The sequence below is a fragment of the Stegostoma tigrinum genome, chromosome 12, assembly GCF_030684315.1.
Source record: "Stegostoma tigrinum isolate sSteTig4 chromosome 12, sSteTig4.hap1, whole genome shotgun sequence".
Taxonomy (NCBI): domain Eukaryota; kingdom Metazoa; phylum Chordata; class Chondrichthyes; order Orectolobiformes; family Stegostomatidae; genus Stegostoma; species Stegostoma tigrinum.
Window position 1 is genome coordinate 56,606,472 of NC_081365.1, and position 17,829 is coordinate 56,624,300.

Sequence of the window (17,829 nt, forward strand, 5' to 3'; positions counted from 1 at the left end):
TTATAGGAAAGATGTGGATGCTTTGGAGAGGGTTCAGAGGAGGTTTACCAGGATGCTGCCTGGACTGGAGGGCTTATCTTATGAAGAGAGGTTGACTGAGCTCGGTCTCTTTTCATTGGAGAAAAGGAGGAGGAGAGGGGACCTAATTGAGGTATACAAGATAACGAGAGGCATAGATAGAGTTGATAGCCAGAGACTATTTCCCAGGGCAGAAATGGCTAGCACGAGGGGTCATAGTTTTAAGCTGGTTGGTGGAAAGTATAGAGGGGATGTCAGAGGCAGGTTTTTTACGCAGAGAGTTGTGAGAGCATGGAATGCGTTGCCAGCAGCAGTTGTGGAAGCAAGGTCATTGGGGTCATTTAAGAGACTGCTGGACATGTATATGGTCACAGAAATTTGAGGGTGCATACATGAGGATCAATGGTCGGCACAACATTGTGGGCTGAAGGGCCTGTTCTGTGCTGTACTGTTCTATGTTCTATATATCTGAATTACTGTACCGTACTTTGTATAGCACTGTGTATTCTATTTGAAATAATTTTACAAAATTAAAATACAATGTATATCAAAGCAGGACAATTTTTCCAAAAAAAATTAAACGATACAAACTCTGAACTTTTGTAGCAAATGTTTGTCAGTGTACCTACCAATGTCTGCCACTAGATGGGACTCTTCAGTTAAAGTTCATAATGAAAATGAGGAAATTGGGTTCAGTGATGGAGAGTGTAGCCTGAAGTAACAGGCCAGTCTGAGGAGGACAGGTTGGAGGCAAGTCCAGGGGGAAGCAAAAATTTAATTTAAGTTGCACATGATCCTTAACCAAGGGTTCAAAGTTTTGAGCCAGAAAATCAAATTCAGCAGTGATGGCAAGATTCAACATGAGCTCTCCCAACTCAGTATGAGAACCAAAGGTCAACTGGACAAAACGTCACATCAGGACAACCAGAGATAATCTACTGTGAACAGCTCCAATTTGACTATGTTCACAGCGCAGCATCGAACAGCAAAAATCAGGAAATGTAGGTCTCAAGACATTTCTACCGAACAACTCAAGAAAATCTCCGTAGTGACAGTAAATGTCAGAGTTATTTTGTTTTAATTAATTATTTGTATGCCTGCACATTTCCCAATTATGGTGAGCATTTCAGGCTGACATTTTGATTGTAGGGAAATCAAAGGTTACGGGGAGCTTTAGCTTTTTTAGGACAGGATTGGTAGGAGTACTCTCCAACCAGCCAACTCTGATGAGGAATTAGTGGTGTAATAGTAATGTTCTAAGATGTGTAAGGCAGAGACTTGGGATGATGCTTTGAGTACATGGATTCAAATTCTGTCATGGCAGCTGGTGGAATTTAAGCACAGAATGGTGTCATTGATTGTCGCAGAGACTCATCTGGTTTGCGAATGTCATTGAGAACTGGAAACCTCTCAGCTGTACGTGGTTTGGCTGACACGTGGCTCCAGGTCCGCAGAAATGGAGCAGGGGAATGGGGTTGAGAAACAGATCATGGCACAGCATACTCAATGGGTCAATGACCTTATTCTGTTCCTATATTGTATGGCCTTTTGAGAATTTCATGGGGTCTTTGATCAACTTCCAAGAGACAAATCTCAACAACTACAACTTCTAATAAAATTATTTCAAATAAAATCCTGTAGCAACTAGTGTTGAAATCAACTTTTCAAGACTAACTTCATCATCAAAAAGGGGTTCATTTTGGAGTCACTGAAATCAAATCACATGCTTTTTTTCTAAATATCTACATTCCAAACTCGACAAACAGGAACAAGTATGAAACTGGTCTGTTGGGTAAGATTTGATACTTGCAAAACAGGTTGACAATACAGAGAGAATTATCTACAGGACAGGTTTAACTTCACAGGAAAAGACTGCAGTGAATCATCCACTTGCCTCAATCCTAATAAGTGATCTCAAGAAAGTTGATTCACAAAACACCTACAGTTTCGGACAACTTGAATGCATTCTTTAAGTCAGAAAAAAGCTTTAGCATCTGTTTTGAAGGTGGCCCTGCAGGAGGCTTGGCTAATCAAAATGGCTATGGGTAAATTCATGATATCATACTTTTAACAAAGAGCAAATAGCTGACTGAACTAATCTGTGTGTCTGTAAAAACTAAATGACCTAAGGTGACAGCACGAAAGCTATCAGGGTTCCCTATACAGAGTTATACAGATGAAATGTTGAAGAAGATTCTTAATTTTGCATCACTGTAAGGGTTACTTACATTACTTTTATGCAGGCATTGGAGTAAGGTGTAGAAAGCATGTAGAGCAGTATTAACAAAATTATACCAAGAGTGAGGGAGTTCAATTATGTCATGATATTGCGGAAGCTGGGATGATTCTCCTTAAAATTGAGAAACTTAGGGGAAGCCCTAATGGAAGTATTCAAAGTTATGAAAGGTTTGACACAGCAAGCAAAATGATTCTTGTCAGATGGGCCGGTGAGCAGAGATCATAAATTTGATATAGATGGCAAAAGTGAGAAATGATTTCACACAGAGAATTAAAATCTGGAACACACTACATGAAGGGTAGTAGAAGCAGAATTCACAGTCATCTTGAAATGTCAATTGGATAGTGTTATCATGGATGAAACAGAGGTATGGGCTTAAACTGAAGCACTGTTTGGGGGGAAAAAAACACAATAATAGAAGCGTGATGAGCCGAATGGCTTACTCCTCTGCCACACAATCCTATGAGGTTTATTTTTCTTATATTTATTAATTCAGGGGATGTGGGCATCACTGGAGAAGCCAGCTTTTACTGTCCATTCCTAATCATTCTTGGGATAGTGGCGGTGAGCTACCTTTTGAACCACTACAGTTCATGTGGTGTAGGTACACCCACAGTGCTGTCAGGAAAGGATCTACATTCCTGCTGTTGTGGTGTGGAGGATCTGCACACCACAACAATGACTTCCAATCTGGAAGTGTCTGCTGCACATGAACTTCCAAGGTCCAAGCAATGGCAGGCAAAGTTTGAAGCAACACAATGAAGGAGTTCCAAGATTTTGACGCAGTAGCATTGGACAAACAACAATATATTTTCAGGACAGACGGATGACCATAGATCATAGAATCCCTGCAGTGTGGAAACAGGTCTTTCAGCCTAACAAGTCCACACTGATGCTCAGAGCATCCCACCCAGACCCCTCCTCCTATAATTCCCCACCTAATTTACACATCCTTGAACACTATGGACCATTTAGCATTGCCAATCCACCTAGCCTGCACATCTTTGGATTGTGGGAGGAAACCGGAGCACCCGGAGGAAATCCATGCAGACTCAGGGAGAATGTGCAAACTCTACACAGACACTCGCCGGAGGGTGGAATCGAACCCGGGTCCCTGGCACTGTGAGGCTGCAGTGTTAACCACTGGGCCACTGTGCCACACAAATGGCTTGCAGAGGGATCTTACAGGTGCTCGTATTCCCATGTATGTGTGCGCCTGCCTTTATTGATGATAGCGGTCATAGGTTTGGAAGGTGCTGTCGAAGAAATCTTTATGAATTTCTGCAGTACATCTTGTCGTTGGTGCACACTGCCACCAGTGGTAAAGGGCGTGAATGCAGTACTAATCAAGTGGGCTTCTTTTGTCCTGTATGGTTTAAAGCTTTTGCAGGAGTTCTCAAGGTAGTGCCCTAAGCACAACTTTCCTCACCAATTACTTCTATGTTTAAGTGTGGATGTTCATTAATGTCCACCACAGAAATACTGTGGATTCAAGAGAAAGTCAAAAGACTGGGAATTCTGCTACGGGTAACTCACCTCTTGACTCTCCAAACACTTTCCACCATCGACAAGTACTAGTCAGGAGTGTCAATAATCTCCACCTGCCTGGATGAGCACAGGTCCAGCAAGACTTAAGGATCCCATTCAAGGGCAGGGCATTATACTTGAATGGCATCCATTCACTACCCCCACCAATGGTCAGCAGTGTGCATCATCTGCACAATGCACTGCAGCAACTCACTGAGACTCTTTCTCGACCACTGAACAAATCCATGACCTCCAACACTTAGAAGGACAAGGACAGATAATGTATAGGAATAACACTACTTCCAAGTTCCTCTCCAAGCCACTGACCACCCTGACTTGACATTATGTTGTCATTCCTTCATTCTTAGAGGGTGCAGATCCTCAAGCTCCCTTCCTAATAGGACTGTAGATGTACCTACATCACAGAATTTGCAGCAGCCAAGGTGGCAGTGAGTACTATCTTCTGAAGGGCAATTAGTGGTGGGCCTTGCTAGCAACATTCAGATCTTGTGAAAGGACAAATTTTAAAAATTTTGTTAATATTTCCTTGCTTGCTGCATATCAATAACTTTTTTTATAAATACATATAACCGAAAGTTTTTTTTGGTTCTAAAGCACACCTCTGCATTTAACTCTGAACTTGCTACATGAGAACATTCCTTCTGCACATGAACAGAAAAAAAGGAATATGCGGTGGTGCGGCTGAGGTGAATGTCATGAAGCACACATGTGGAAACTGAGCCTGACTTTCTCAGGTCACCAGTCGATGAGAAAGACAGTGCAGGGTCCCAGGGTAGATCTCTAGGAACTGAGGCAACAGATAGCCGGAACAAAAGCCAGGCAATCATTTATCAGCAATTAGGCAAGAATGGAACAAAGCCAGTGCAAACTGAAACGGATGATTGACATTGAAGTGGCATTAGGGGAGGATAGTGCAGTCAGCCCGAAGGATGCAGACAGGCTGAGCAGCACGAGAAAGAGTATTTTACATGTGTTACTAAAATGAATATTGAAAAGCTGTTTCCAGCCACTGAACTATTTTTAGACTTGTGCTGCATAGTCGAGTCAGTATACTTATTTCTTTCTAAGAGCATGGAATAGAATAGTCCTTCCCCTTAATACATGCATGCTGTTGTAAACACATCTACACTTTTTTTTAAACAATACATTCCTGGGATACAGATGCTAGGCAGCATTTACTGTTCATATCTAATTGGCCAAGGGCAATCAACTGCATTGCTGTTGATTGTGAGTCACGTAGGCCAAACCAGGTAAGGGAGGCAGAGATAATGGGAACTGCAAATGCTGGAGAATCCAAGATAATAAAGTGTGAAGCTGGATGAACACAGCAGGCCAAGCAGCATCTCAGGAACACAAAAGCTCACGTTTCGGGCCTAGACCCTTCATCAGGCAGGGAGGCAGATTTCCTTTCAAAAAGAACATTGGTGGGTCAATTTCGTTTTAATGACAATCGACAGCAGTTGCACAGTCACCATTAGACTAACTTTTTATTCCAGATTTTTCTGATTTGATATCTCATCATCATGGTGAAATATGAACTAATGTTTGAACCCTGGGCATTGGATTTATAGCCCGGTAATTTTATCACTAAGCAACAGGTTTGCACTCAATGGCTACCAATCACAACAGCAGGAGGCCAAAAATTGACAACTACTTGCAAACAATCTTGAATCTGAAGAAGTTTAAGTGCCCGCACACAAAAATGCACATTGAAAAACTGTTTCCTGCTACTGCACTATTTTTAGACTCAGGCTGTACAGTAGAGTCAATACATACATTTCCTTTAAGAGCACAGAATCGAACAGCCCTTTCCCCTAATACAAACTTTCACAGGCAAGAACACAACTGAGACTCAACTCGAAATTTGGGAGACAAATACAGAACTTATAGTAATTATTGGTAAGTATAAAAAACAATTGGCTTGGCAAAATAAAAAGACAGCTTATATGAAAAGTATGACTAATTTTTTTTAACATGTCTGTTTGTTAAAGAGTGCTCAAAACTGACTTTAAAAATATCGAAATCAATAGCTAATAACTACTAGTCTCAGTTAATCGGGAGTTCCAAGACGTAAATGCAATGAGTGAATTATTTTGTATCACAGAAAGCTACGTCTTCTGTTTCAACCTAAGGCTCTATGGAATTCTTTTGATTCCATGGAATCAGTTTGCAGTTCTGAACGTGAACCAGGCAGCGCCATCTCCGCAACTCAAACCGGGACCTCAATCTAGGACTAGTCAAGAGGCAAGCACACATTTGGATATAATAGCAAGTCTTACACGTCAGAGCATAACATTAACAGTTCACAAACCTTTTCTAAAACAAAAGTAAATGTGATGTCGTTACAGAGATAAGGAGAAACTTCTTCAGCCAGAGAGTGGTGAATCTATGGAATTCACTGCCACAGGAGGCTGTGGAGGCCAGGTCATTGAGTACATTTAAGACTGAGATAGATAGGTTCTTGACTGTCAAGGGGATCAAGGGTTACGGGGGAGAAAGCGGTCGAGGAACTCATCAACCATGATTGAATGGCGGAGCAGACTCAATGGGCCTAATTTCTGCTCCTATATCTTAGGGTTAAAATCAGCAGATTTGTAAGAGACTCGAGGAATTTCTCTCATGCATTGTTCAACAATAGAACACAACATGATGCACAAAACGATCCTTGCCAAAGATGGGTGTTTTTTTCATTTTTTTGTGTTTTTACTTTTAATTTTATTTATTTATATTAATTTTTTTTTCATTAATTGGTGTCATCTTCCTAAGACGTTTAACTGTTTCAGATTTTCACCTCTGTCTGCCCTATGCTACCCTTACACATTCCACACAGGTCAAACGTACACAATCCATTAGGTCCATTCACACATTTTCTCCTCTGCTTCCCTTACCTGTGTTGTCTGTCCATCTTTCATTCCAATAATTGCCTCTGCCAGCTGCTCTAATGATGCGGCCAAAACTGGTTTTCTACCTTTGTTGTAACATTTTTCCCTTTCCTTCAGCAATTTATTAGTCATGAGGAAAAGCCTCCTTTATGTTCACATCACAAAAGCATTCAGTTGCACAGTAGGCTCTGGTTGTTTGAGAGGCACATGGCATAGACGACAAAATACAACATCCCAGTGTTCGTTTTCTAAGATATGGGTTCAATTTTTTGGTGGGTAACATGCCCTCCGTGCTGACAAAGCTGCTCCTAGCAATCTCAATTTTCCTTTGGATGTAACAACCTTCTCAAGATATGTGAATATTTCTTATTTGTTCCAGGACTTGATCATTTACTTCAATTTTTATTTTCAGGGTTAAGTCTCTGTTTATCACTGTTGTTTTGGTCTTCTTCACATTTGCTCTTGATCCATGTCCCATGAACCTCGCTTTCTTTGTTTACAATTCCCTGTGGCTCCTCTTCTGACTCAACAATCAGTGCAGTGTCATTTGCATATTTCAAGTTATTAACGTTCAACCCATTCACTGAATCATTAGTCTCTGATGATAGTTTCAGTACCCAGTTTCAACACTCCTTGGCAAACCCATGTTTTGCATGGGAAGCTGTTTGACACGTTACTATCAAGTCCCATGTGCTGATTGATTCCAGTATAGATTCTAAATTTTCTTTTCTTCACTCAATTTTTAGTCTGTTTAAGCAGGTGATTGTTTTCTGATAGCGGACTCTAATGCTTTCTCAGTATATAAAACATACACTCCAGATATTTACACTTCTTGGTATCTTTCAATGACTACTCTCTTTAAAGATGACAATAAAACAAAACCAAATCTGAATCTCTTGGTTCCTTTGGCTATGGAGCTATGTTTTTATACATTGATCATTTCTTTTTCAAAATGGTTTTATAAATCAGTTTCATCACATAGTTCACAAGAATGGTTACATTTTTCCATTAAAATACCGTTTTGCTTCCTTTCGCAAATGGAGGAAGCAGCTCTGGTTGTGAGTTCACATGATCATTATGTGCTGGACCATATTCACGTTTCCTTCCTCCTTTTCCATCCATTCCTCAAGTCTGACAATCATACTGAATGTAGTACACCACAGTTTTTAGAAGCCTGAATGCTATCCAAAAAAGAAACCAAAAGCATTCAAGTGATCAGCAACACTGAAAGGCATTTCCACAAAATAAAACATTATATCACTTCCATTCACTTTTACAGTTAAAGACCAAGTGGAAACAATGTCTTATGTCATAATATAAAGTAGGGAGAGAATAAGGCATTTTTCATCCAAATATCATAACCCTACGCAAAGCAATGCTCTGACTGGTTTAATCTCTACTGTGCAGTGTAACACAGTACCTTACGTTCAATGCAGGACAGAAATAACTTCTAAAATAGTGAGCAGATTTTTACAATCAAATTACTTTCATTAGAATTTTTTTAAGCTAGGAGATACTATTTAGTGAATTCAGAAAATAATAACTTGTTGACAACTCTCTTATTTTGCTGTTTTAATCCACATCAAAAGAAACTTTTGAAGCCCCCCAAGAACTTATGAGACCTGGAATCATAAATTTCATTTTCTGATTGTAAAGTTTGCAGAGAAACTAAGAACTGACAACCTTTCCCAAAAATTCAAAATTCAACTGCTGAGGTACTTCAACATTTCTTCACATGTATGCTGCAGCATGCCAGTCTCTGTCTTCTAACTATGATCAAAAGCTTTCAAAATATATCATTTGAACAAGTGCAGGGTGTGGGGGGCTTACTTCCCAAAGCTGCAAGAAAAATAAAAACTGCAAAGTTTTGAACAATCATTATCAAATGCGGCTAATAGCTTACCAACCTCACGGCGAAAGCATGGATGCTGATAAACAGATAGCCAGAAGCATCCAACAAAAACCAGCTACATAAACCACCTCAAGCACATTATATAAAGGAAATGCAGCTGCAAAGTAATGTGCCATAATGCAAGCTGGCAACTATTTTGAAACACAAGTTTCCTGTTGGCACTCCTCAAAAGGCTGTTGACTTCCTGATGTTGTCGCATACATTACTGATGTCCAGAACCTTCAGCAGAAATTTTGGAAAGCAATAACAACTGCATTTATGTGCCATCTCTAACATAATAAAACAGCTTAACAGCGTTTTTCACTGTAGTTTTCACAAACTGGCAAAGCACAGGCTGGCAAAGAGGGCTCAACTTCACCAAATATAAAGGAACTCTTTATTCATTATTTAGCAAAACATCAGCAACATATGTGGCACAAACGTGGATAATAAAAATGCAAGCACAGGTTTAGGTTCTGTCTCTCAATGCTTTCAGATCCTAAGCTATTTATCTAAAGTGTTAACCAAAAAAAACCATGCAATAAAAACTGACCACATTAGAGACAATTTTTTTGAATAGGGTTAATAGCAACGTGAAGGTAAAGGAATATAACCCATACCATGTTTCCTGATGTTATCAAAATAAACAATAACTGTATCTTAGATATGACGCTAGACATGTTAATTATCAATAATGGTCAGGAAGCATTATTGCCATCTTATAAATAAGTAATTATCAGTGGACTACAGATTAATATATCATTGCAGTTTTATTACAAAGATAATCTTTTTTCACACATGCCTCATAAATGAATCCATTTTCAAAGGGAAAAGGCAACACTGTCAGACTATTAACACTCAAGTGTGATATTTACAACTCATAGTTAAGCAAGTCAATTTACTCATGCTTTCCAGGGTACCTCATGGCAGCGTTAAAAATGTTTCTGAGGCAGTAAGGAAATATTAGATTCAGACGATACAGAAGCTCAATCACCGAGGTGGGTTTTAAGGAGGAGCTACAAGGAGGAAGGAAGAGAAGCAGAAGTTTTATTCCTCTAGCCTTCAGACGCCTATGGCATTCTTGTTAATGAAGGCATGATTAAAATTGGGAATGCTCAAGATGTCAGCATTAGAGCACTGATATTTCAGATGGATGTAGAGCTGGAGGAGTTTTTGGCTTTTGAACTTTTGCTGTGTTAAGGTCAAATTAAGGCAGCACTCAAGATGCTGGTGTGACTTGTGAAGTTAAATCAGAGCAGATTTTATTTAGTATCCCAATTTACATGAAAGCAAATTTACATTCTGCAGATGGTGCATACACTGTTGAAGAGAATGGTTTTGCCGTAATGTATACATATAGTACAAGCTGCATGACATCAAAGTAAGCTTTTGAAATGTATGTTTAATTTAATGCACACTGGCTTAAACTAGTCTTGCTGTATTCCAATAAATATTCTTGAAGAAAATTTGTTGGACAGTGCTGCAAAAGAAACAATTGCCAAAAAAGCAGATGGGCGAATAAGGCCTAGTGAGGCAGACTTAAATGTGACAGTTACTGGGGCATGATCAGTGCATTACAGTAGACCAATAACTCAGAACTGTACTGGTCCCTGGCAGATGAAAGATAAATCATGTTGCTCAACTGTCATGTGAGATGCCTTCAATTTAACAGCTAGTTCAAGTGGTATGCGTGTCTGAGGCAAATACTGTCAAACTGGAAGACAAAACAAAGATACTGTAGTAACTAAATATTTAAAAACTGTTTGTTAAGCACTTTGAAATATCTTACATTACAACATATTACATATGTACAAAATGCTGCAGATGTATTCATTCTTGAGGCTGCTCCACAATAATTCAAAAGTTTTCCCTTTCCTGATGTTACCACTATTGACATTTCATTCAGACAGAAATCTCTCAAGTATAATTCCTAAGGTCCCTAAAGAGTTGACACTGATCTTATACTTGTGACATTGTTTGTTTTGATTCATTGGGTCTTATGATTGGGTTAGCTCATGCAATTACTGATAAAACATGATTTTTAAAAAATGTATATTAGTCAAAGATTTCACTGAATCTTTTGAATACAACATGGATGACACTAATTATGACATGTTGTCAGCAAGTCACTCAAATTCCTTCAATTTGATGGCTTTTATCATAACACAAAAGTTTGCAAATCGGTTGAGTTCGGTTGTGCTGCTCTTAGCTGTGTAACTTGCAAGAAACATTAAGATGGTGCTTCTGTGCTTCATGACTTCCTACCTACACCTTGCAAATGATACGAAGTGTCTGAAATTTAGCTAACTCAGAAAGTTCTAATTGGGAAGGGAAACTTGGCAGCCCAAAGTTGCACAACCCATCAATCCAAGCTTTTATTGCATAGAGACAATGACCTAGTCTCACTCTAACAGAGACTCACGTCCTGCTGGGCCAAGGTAAGGGCGGAGGTAGTCATAGAGCCATTTGGCATGGAAACAGACCCTTTGGACTAACTAATCCATGCCGGCTATATTCCCAAACTAAAGTAGTCCCACCTGCCTGTGCTTGGCCCATATCCCTGCAAACCTTGCCTTTTTCTGAACTTCTACAAATGTCTTTTTGATGTTGTAACTGTACCTGCCTTCACCACTTCCTCTGGCAGTTCTGTGTAAAAATGTTGCCCCTTATGTCCTTCATAAATCTTTCTCCACCCACCCTTTAAAATATGTTCCCTAGTTTTGAACTGCTCCACCCTAGGAAAAAGACCCTAGTCATTCACCTCATCTATGCCCCTCATGATTTTATAAACCTCAACACAATCAGCCCTCAGTCTCCTCAGCTCCAGTCAAAAAAGCCCCAGCCTTTCCAGTCGACTTTTATATCTCGAAAAGTCCATTCCTGGCAACACCCTGGGGTAAATATTTTTTGAACCCTCTCCAATTTAATAACATCCTTTCTATAACAGGGCAATCAGAACTACACATTGTACTCCAGAAGAGGCGTCACCAATATCCAGTATAACCTCAACATGATGCCCCAACTCCTATAGTCAAAAGTCTGAGTAATGAAGGCGAACGTGCTAAACGTCTTCTTAATCACCCCGTCTACCTGGGATGCAAACTTCAAAGAATTGTGTACTGAACCCGAGACTCTGTTCTACCACAATATCCGGGGCCCTACCAATAACTCTACAAGTCCTGCCCTTGTTTGTCTTATAAAAATGCAATATCTTACATTTATCCTGGTGAGCTGCATCCAATAAGGGTGTAAGGAAGGAAACACGCGCATCAAGATTTCATAATGGGGAAAGATATGCACATTCATAGAGGTGGGCAGAAGGAAGTTGCACCTTTTGGCTGATAAACAAGCAGTTCTAGGTAACAACAGCAGGTCATTATTACTCAACACCTGGGTGTGCCTACTTTTCACAAGGCTTGTTTACAGATCTTGGCAGTTTTGCAAATGTAATAATGCATTCCTGTCCATCAACAGTAGGAGCAGATCAATGAGAAACTTGCAATTTCAACTCTGATTTAAGATTCATCAGAAGGTAGGGTTAAGATTCAAATATGTGAAGAACACAATACTATTACGATTCATTCCGTTTAGTTGAGCATGCAGAATGAAAATATAATTTGTAAAAATGTCCACCTTTAATTAAGGATGTACAATGAATGGTAATGTCAATGGACTATTATTTCAGATCCACAGGTTATGGAATTTTCAACTTCAACCCTACCATGGTAAATGGTGAAATGCAAGTTCAACAAACATCTGGAATTTTAAAAATCTAGCCTAAAGTTAAGCATGTAACTGTGGTCAATTGCTGTAAAAATCCATCTGTTCACTAATGTCCTTGAAAGGAAGGAGATCTGTCATCACTGCCTGATCTGGCCTACATGCAACTGAGGGACAGAAAACATCAGCAAACCCAAAATTACCAAGGTAGCTGTTGCAGATATGTCCATCCATGACAGCGCCTACTAAGACTGGCTTTTTCACACAGTCACAATGGAGAGTCCTCCACTGTCTTGTGTGGCATGACAACTGTGCTGAATAGTACAAGTTTCATACAGATCCAAACACTCTCAACTAAGCATCCACAAGGCACTGTAAGCCATCGGTAAATAAACTGTATTCAACCACAACCTGTAACTTCATACGGACATATGTATCAGAAGCACAGATAGATTATTCAGGCCCATAAGCCTGCTCTGCCATTCAACACGATCATGGCTGATCAGGTTGTAACCTCAAATCCGCACTCCTGCTTTCACCTTATAACCATTCAATTCATTAATTGACAAAAATTAACCTTGGTGAGAAAACAGGTTACACAGAAAACAAAACGTGTCCAATTTTAAGGCAGAGGTAATCAGGATTTCCACCAATTTTCAGGGGCAGAGTTCCAAAGACTCTGAAAACCAATAAGAAAATCCACCTAATCTCTGTTTTAAATAGGTGACTCGTTATTTTTAAATACAACGAGCCCCTACTCCTCAGTTCTCCAGTGAGAGGAAACATCCTGTCCACATTTTTACCCTGTCAACAACCCTTGGGATTTTATATGTTCTAATCAAGTCACCTCTTAATCTTCCAATCTCCAACAGAAACAAGCCCATTCTGTCAAATATTCCCTCATAGGAAAACCCTGTGAAATTAGAAACAGAGAATGCTGCAAAAACTCAATAAGTTCAGAGCATTTGTAGAGAAACAGAGTAAGTTTTTCGAGTCAGGTATGATTCTTCATACTAGATGTAAAATATTAACAGGAGGCTGGAAGAACACAGCAGGCCAGGCAGCATCTGGAGGAAAGGAGAAGTCAACGTTTTGGAAATGCTGACTGCTCGTTTCCTCCAGATGCTGCCTGGCCTGCTATGTTCTTCCAGCCTCCCGATTGTTCTACATTGGATTCCAGCATCTGCAGTTTCTTTTGTCTGTATGTAAAATATTAACTCTATTTATCTCTTCCCATATACTGTCACAACCTCTTGGTTTTTGTATTCCATTTCCCGCAAAATAAATTAGAAATGCTCTACCAGCTTTCCTAATGATTTACACAAAGACACCCAGATCTCTGTGTCACAGAATTTAGAAATCTCACTTCTTGGCTAATATGCTTTTTATTCTTCATGCCAAAATGCATAACTGCATATTATCCCACACTATGCTCCATTTGCCCACCTCCTCAATCTATCAATCATTTTTGTAACTTTGTGCCCTCTTACTTTCCGACCTTCTTTGTGTCATCAGCACAATCATACCCACAGTCCATTCAGTCATTTACATAAATTGTAAATACTTGAGGTCCCCAGGCTCTGGTTCCGTGGCCAGTGTGAAAAATACTCCTTTCCACATATTCTCTGCATTCTGTTTGCCAGACAAGGTAATGTCAGGTAGCTTTTATTTACCATAGCAAATTTTGATGTGGTTCCTTATCAAAAACCTCCGAAAATCAAAACATAGTACATCCACACATGTCCCTTTATCCACAGCATATGTTAACCTCCTTACAGAACTTCAATATATTGGTCAAAAATGATTTCACATTCATAAAACTACATTAAACTCTGCATCCTTACTTTGATCTTATCCAAGTAACACGCAGTCACTATTTTTAATAGTAATTTATCACATTTTCCCCATTTTACCAGGCCTATTATTTCCAGTTTTCCCATTTCCCTTTCTACTGGAATACAGGAGTTATGTTTTCTATCTTTCAATCTAATGGAGCCTCCACAATAAAAGACAGTTTTAGAAAATTAAAACCAAAGAATCAACAATTTCACTAGGCACTTATTTTAGGAGCTTAAGATTAAGTCAGTCAATCAGGACCCAGTTATGTCAGCGCAAAACTCACACAATTTAGTCAGTGCCACTCTGGCAATTGTGATTCTCCTCCTTCGCCCCACACTGAGTTTGTCCCAATGTTTCAATTTCTGATTCATCATGATTTCTAGGGATGTTACTTGCATCCTCTATAACGAGTGACACAGAACAGCTGCCACGTTCACCTGTCATCTCCTTATTTTTCATTATTAATTTTCCAGTCTGTCTTTCTGCAGGACTACCACTCACTAACAATTTCTGCAATATATATAGGAACTCTTCACAACAGTTTTCATATTTCTGGCTAGTTTGCTCTTGAACTTTAAAAGTACACTTTTTAAAAAAAGTTACGTCATTCTTTGTGGATTTTCGTATCTCTCAAATTTTCTGAACTGCCACCAGTTACACGTATGTGCTTTTTCTTTAAGTTTGATACTGTCTTTAACATTTCCAGTTAACCACAGATAGCGGGTCCACTCCATGGAATTGTTCTTACTCATTGGAATGCATCTATTCTGTGCATTCAGAAATATCTCCAAAATGTCTGTCACTGCATCTCTATTCAAATATCCAATAACACAAATTTGGCCAATTCTGTTTTTATGCCCTCATGTTTTACATTAATTAAAACAAAACACATTTTGGACCCACTCCTCTCTGTCAAAATGAAGCAAAATTTAATTTTATAATGGTTGTTTTCACCAAAATATTGTGAATTGACCATAGCTCATTTACAGAATATCAGGTCAAATGTTATGATCAGTTCCAGAATGTGTTGTTCTTAGAAACTATGCTCAAATTATTGTATGATCTTCAATCGAGGCTATTTTTGCCAATTTGACTTTTTCAGTCGAAACATAACATCTCAAAAGATTATCACCATGCCTTTCCGACGAGCACTCATTCTTTCTTCTTTTATTTCATGCGATGTCATTACTCCAAGTGGTTTCTTGCCTTTATCATTTCCAACCAATCTGTTTCCACTTTATTTGTTTCAGATTCCACCATCTGTAGATCTTTGCTTTATTAAACTGCTGTCAATTCTTGATTCCTAAACATCACTCGTTTCTCTTTAGATAACAAAGTGTGGGGCTGGATGAACACAGCAGGCCAAGCAGCATCTCAGGAGCACAAAAGCTGACGTTTCGGGCCTAGGCCCTTCATCCGAAATGGGGGATGGGGAGAGGATTCTGAAATAAATAGGGAGAGAGGGGGAGGTGGACTGAAGATAGATAGAGGAGAAGATAGGTGCAGAGGAGAGTTTGGGTGGGGAGGTAGGGTGGGGATAGGTCAGTCCAGGGAGGACGGATAGGTCAAGGGGGCGGGATGAGTTTAGTAGGTAGGAAATGGAGGTGTGGCTTGAGGTGGGAGGAGGGTACAGGTGAGAGGAAGAACAGGTTCGGCAGGCAGGGAAGAGCTGGGCTAGTTTTGGGATGAAGTGGGGGGAGGGGAGATTTTGGAGTTGGTGAAATCCACATTGATGCCATTGGGCTGCAGGGCTTCCAAGCGGAATACGAGTTGCTGTTCCTGCAACCTACGGGTGGCATCATTATGGCACTGCAGGAGGCCCAGAATGGACATGTCTTCTAAGGAATGGGAGTGGAATCTGAAATGGTTCGTGACTGGGAGGCGCAGTTGTTTATTGCGAACCGAGCTGAGGTGTTCTGCAAAGCGGTCCCCAAGCCTCCGCTTGGTTTCCCCAATGTAGAGGAAGCTGCACCGTGTGCAGCGGATGCAGTATACCACTTTGGCAGATGTGCAGGTGAACATCTACTTGATGTGGAAAGTCATCTTGGGGCCTGGGATGGGGGTGAGGGAGGTGGTGTGGGGGCAGGTGTAGCACTTCCTGCGGTTGCAGGGGAAAGTGCTGGCTGTGGTGGGGTTGGAGGGGTGTGTTGAGCGGACAAGGGAGTCGTGGAGAGAGTGGTCTCTCCGGAAGGCAGACAAGGGTGGGGTGGGAAAAATGTCTTTGGCGGTGGGGTTGTATTGCAAATGGCAGAAGTGTCAGAGGATGATGCGTTGTATCCGGAGGTTGGTGGGGTGGTACGTGGGGACTCGGGGGATTCTCTTTGGGTGGTTATTGCAAGGGTGGGGTGTGAGGGATGAGTTGCCGGAAATGTGGGAGACACGGTCGAGGGAGTTGCGGCCCTTGAAGAACGAGGGCATCTGGGATGAGCGGGAGTGAAATGCCTCATCCTGGGAGCGTTGTGGCGGAGGCAAAGGAATTGGGAATAAGGGATGGAATTTTTGCAGCAAGGTGGGTGGGAGGAGGTGTATTCCACATAGCTGTGGGAGTCGGTGGGCTTGAAATGGACATTCTCTTTGTTGTGCAAAGACAAACAGTCACTGAGAGACTCACTCCTCCATCTCTTCCTTCTTTCCTGTTGTTCCTAAGCATCACATACCCTTCAAATTTCAGGTCCAAATCTAAGTCATCCGGAGCCACGTCTTGGTAATAGTTACCAAGTTGTATTGATTGCACTCTCAGTTCAGCCATATTGTTTGGAACACTACGCCCACAAATTTCCCACACTGCCATTACCATTAAGCTGGGGAAAATTAACCCTGGTTCAGTGAACAGCACAGAATGGCATGGCAAGACAGCACCAGGCATACCTAAAAATTAGATGTCAAAGCTACAATACAGCACTATTTTATTGCTAAATAATGGAAACAGCATGAAAAGCATACAAAACAAAGCAATGAAAAGGAAAGGTGATCCCATAAACATCAAATCAGATCCAAGCTCTGCAATGCTGCTGTATCAAGTCATGAATGGTTGTGGTCAATTGAACTACTAAAATGAGGTAGAAGCTCCAAAAATATCCCCACCCTCATCTGTTGGAGCCAAACACAATATTGCAAAAAGACAAGGCTGAACCATTTATATCCGTCTCGAGACAGAAGTATCAAGTGGACGATCCATCTCAGCCTCGACCAGAGGCTCCCCAACGCCACAGATTCCAGTCTTCAGCCAATTCAATTCACTCCCATGATCATGCAAAAGGGTGATGGCATTGGCTACTGTAAAGGAAACAGGCCTTGACAATGATCCAATGATAGTTTACAAAGACTTGGGCTTCATAACTAGATGCACCTTAGCCAAGCTATTCCAGTACAGCTGCAGCACTGGCATCTATCTAACAAGATGGAAATATTCGCAAGAATGTCCCATCCACAAAAAGTAGAACAAATCCACTCCAATCATGTCAATCTAATCACATCACTGCAAGAGTTCCTCAGGGTAGTGCCCTGGGCCCAATCATCTTCACCTGCTTCATCAAAGACCTTCCCTACACCATGAATTCAGAATTGGGCATGTTTGGTTACAATTACACAACATTCAGCACCATTTGCAACTCCTTAGATCCAGGTCATACGCACCAGAACCTGGACAACATAAAGACTTCAGAAGTTAAGTGGCAAGTAACATTTGTGTC

At 40.5% G+C, this 17,829-nt stretch overlaps 1 protein-coding gene across 6 annotated transcripts in view; it reads right to left on the reverse strand.

Annotated features, from left to right (window-relative positions):
• The window catches only part of LOC125457141 (TGF-beta-activated kinase 1 and MAP3K7-binding protein 3), a 113,999-nt gene that overhangs the window by 58,475 nt on the left and 37,695 nt on the right, over positions 1-17,829 (reverse strand). The window contains exon 2 of one of the 6 annotated variants that reach the window (XM_048540925.2): positions 7,705-7,868. The exons of the other annotated variants lie outside the window; for them this stretch is intronic. The gene's annotated coding sequence lies outside the window, so the exon portion shown is untranslated. The remainder of the gene's footprint in view (positions 1-7,704; positions 7,869-17,829) is intronic. 6 annotated transcript variants of the gene reach the window in all.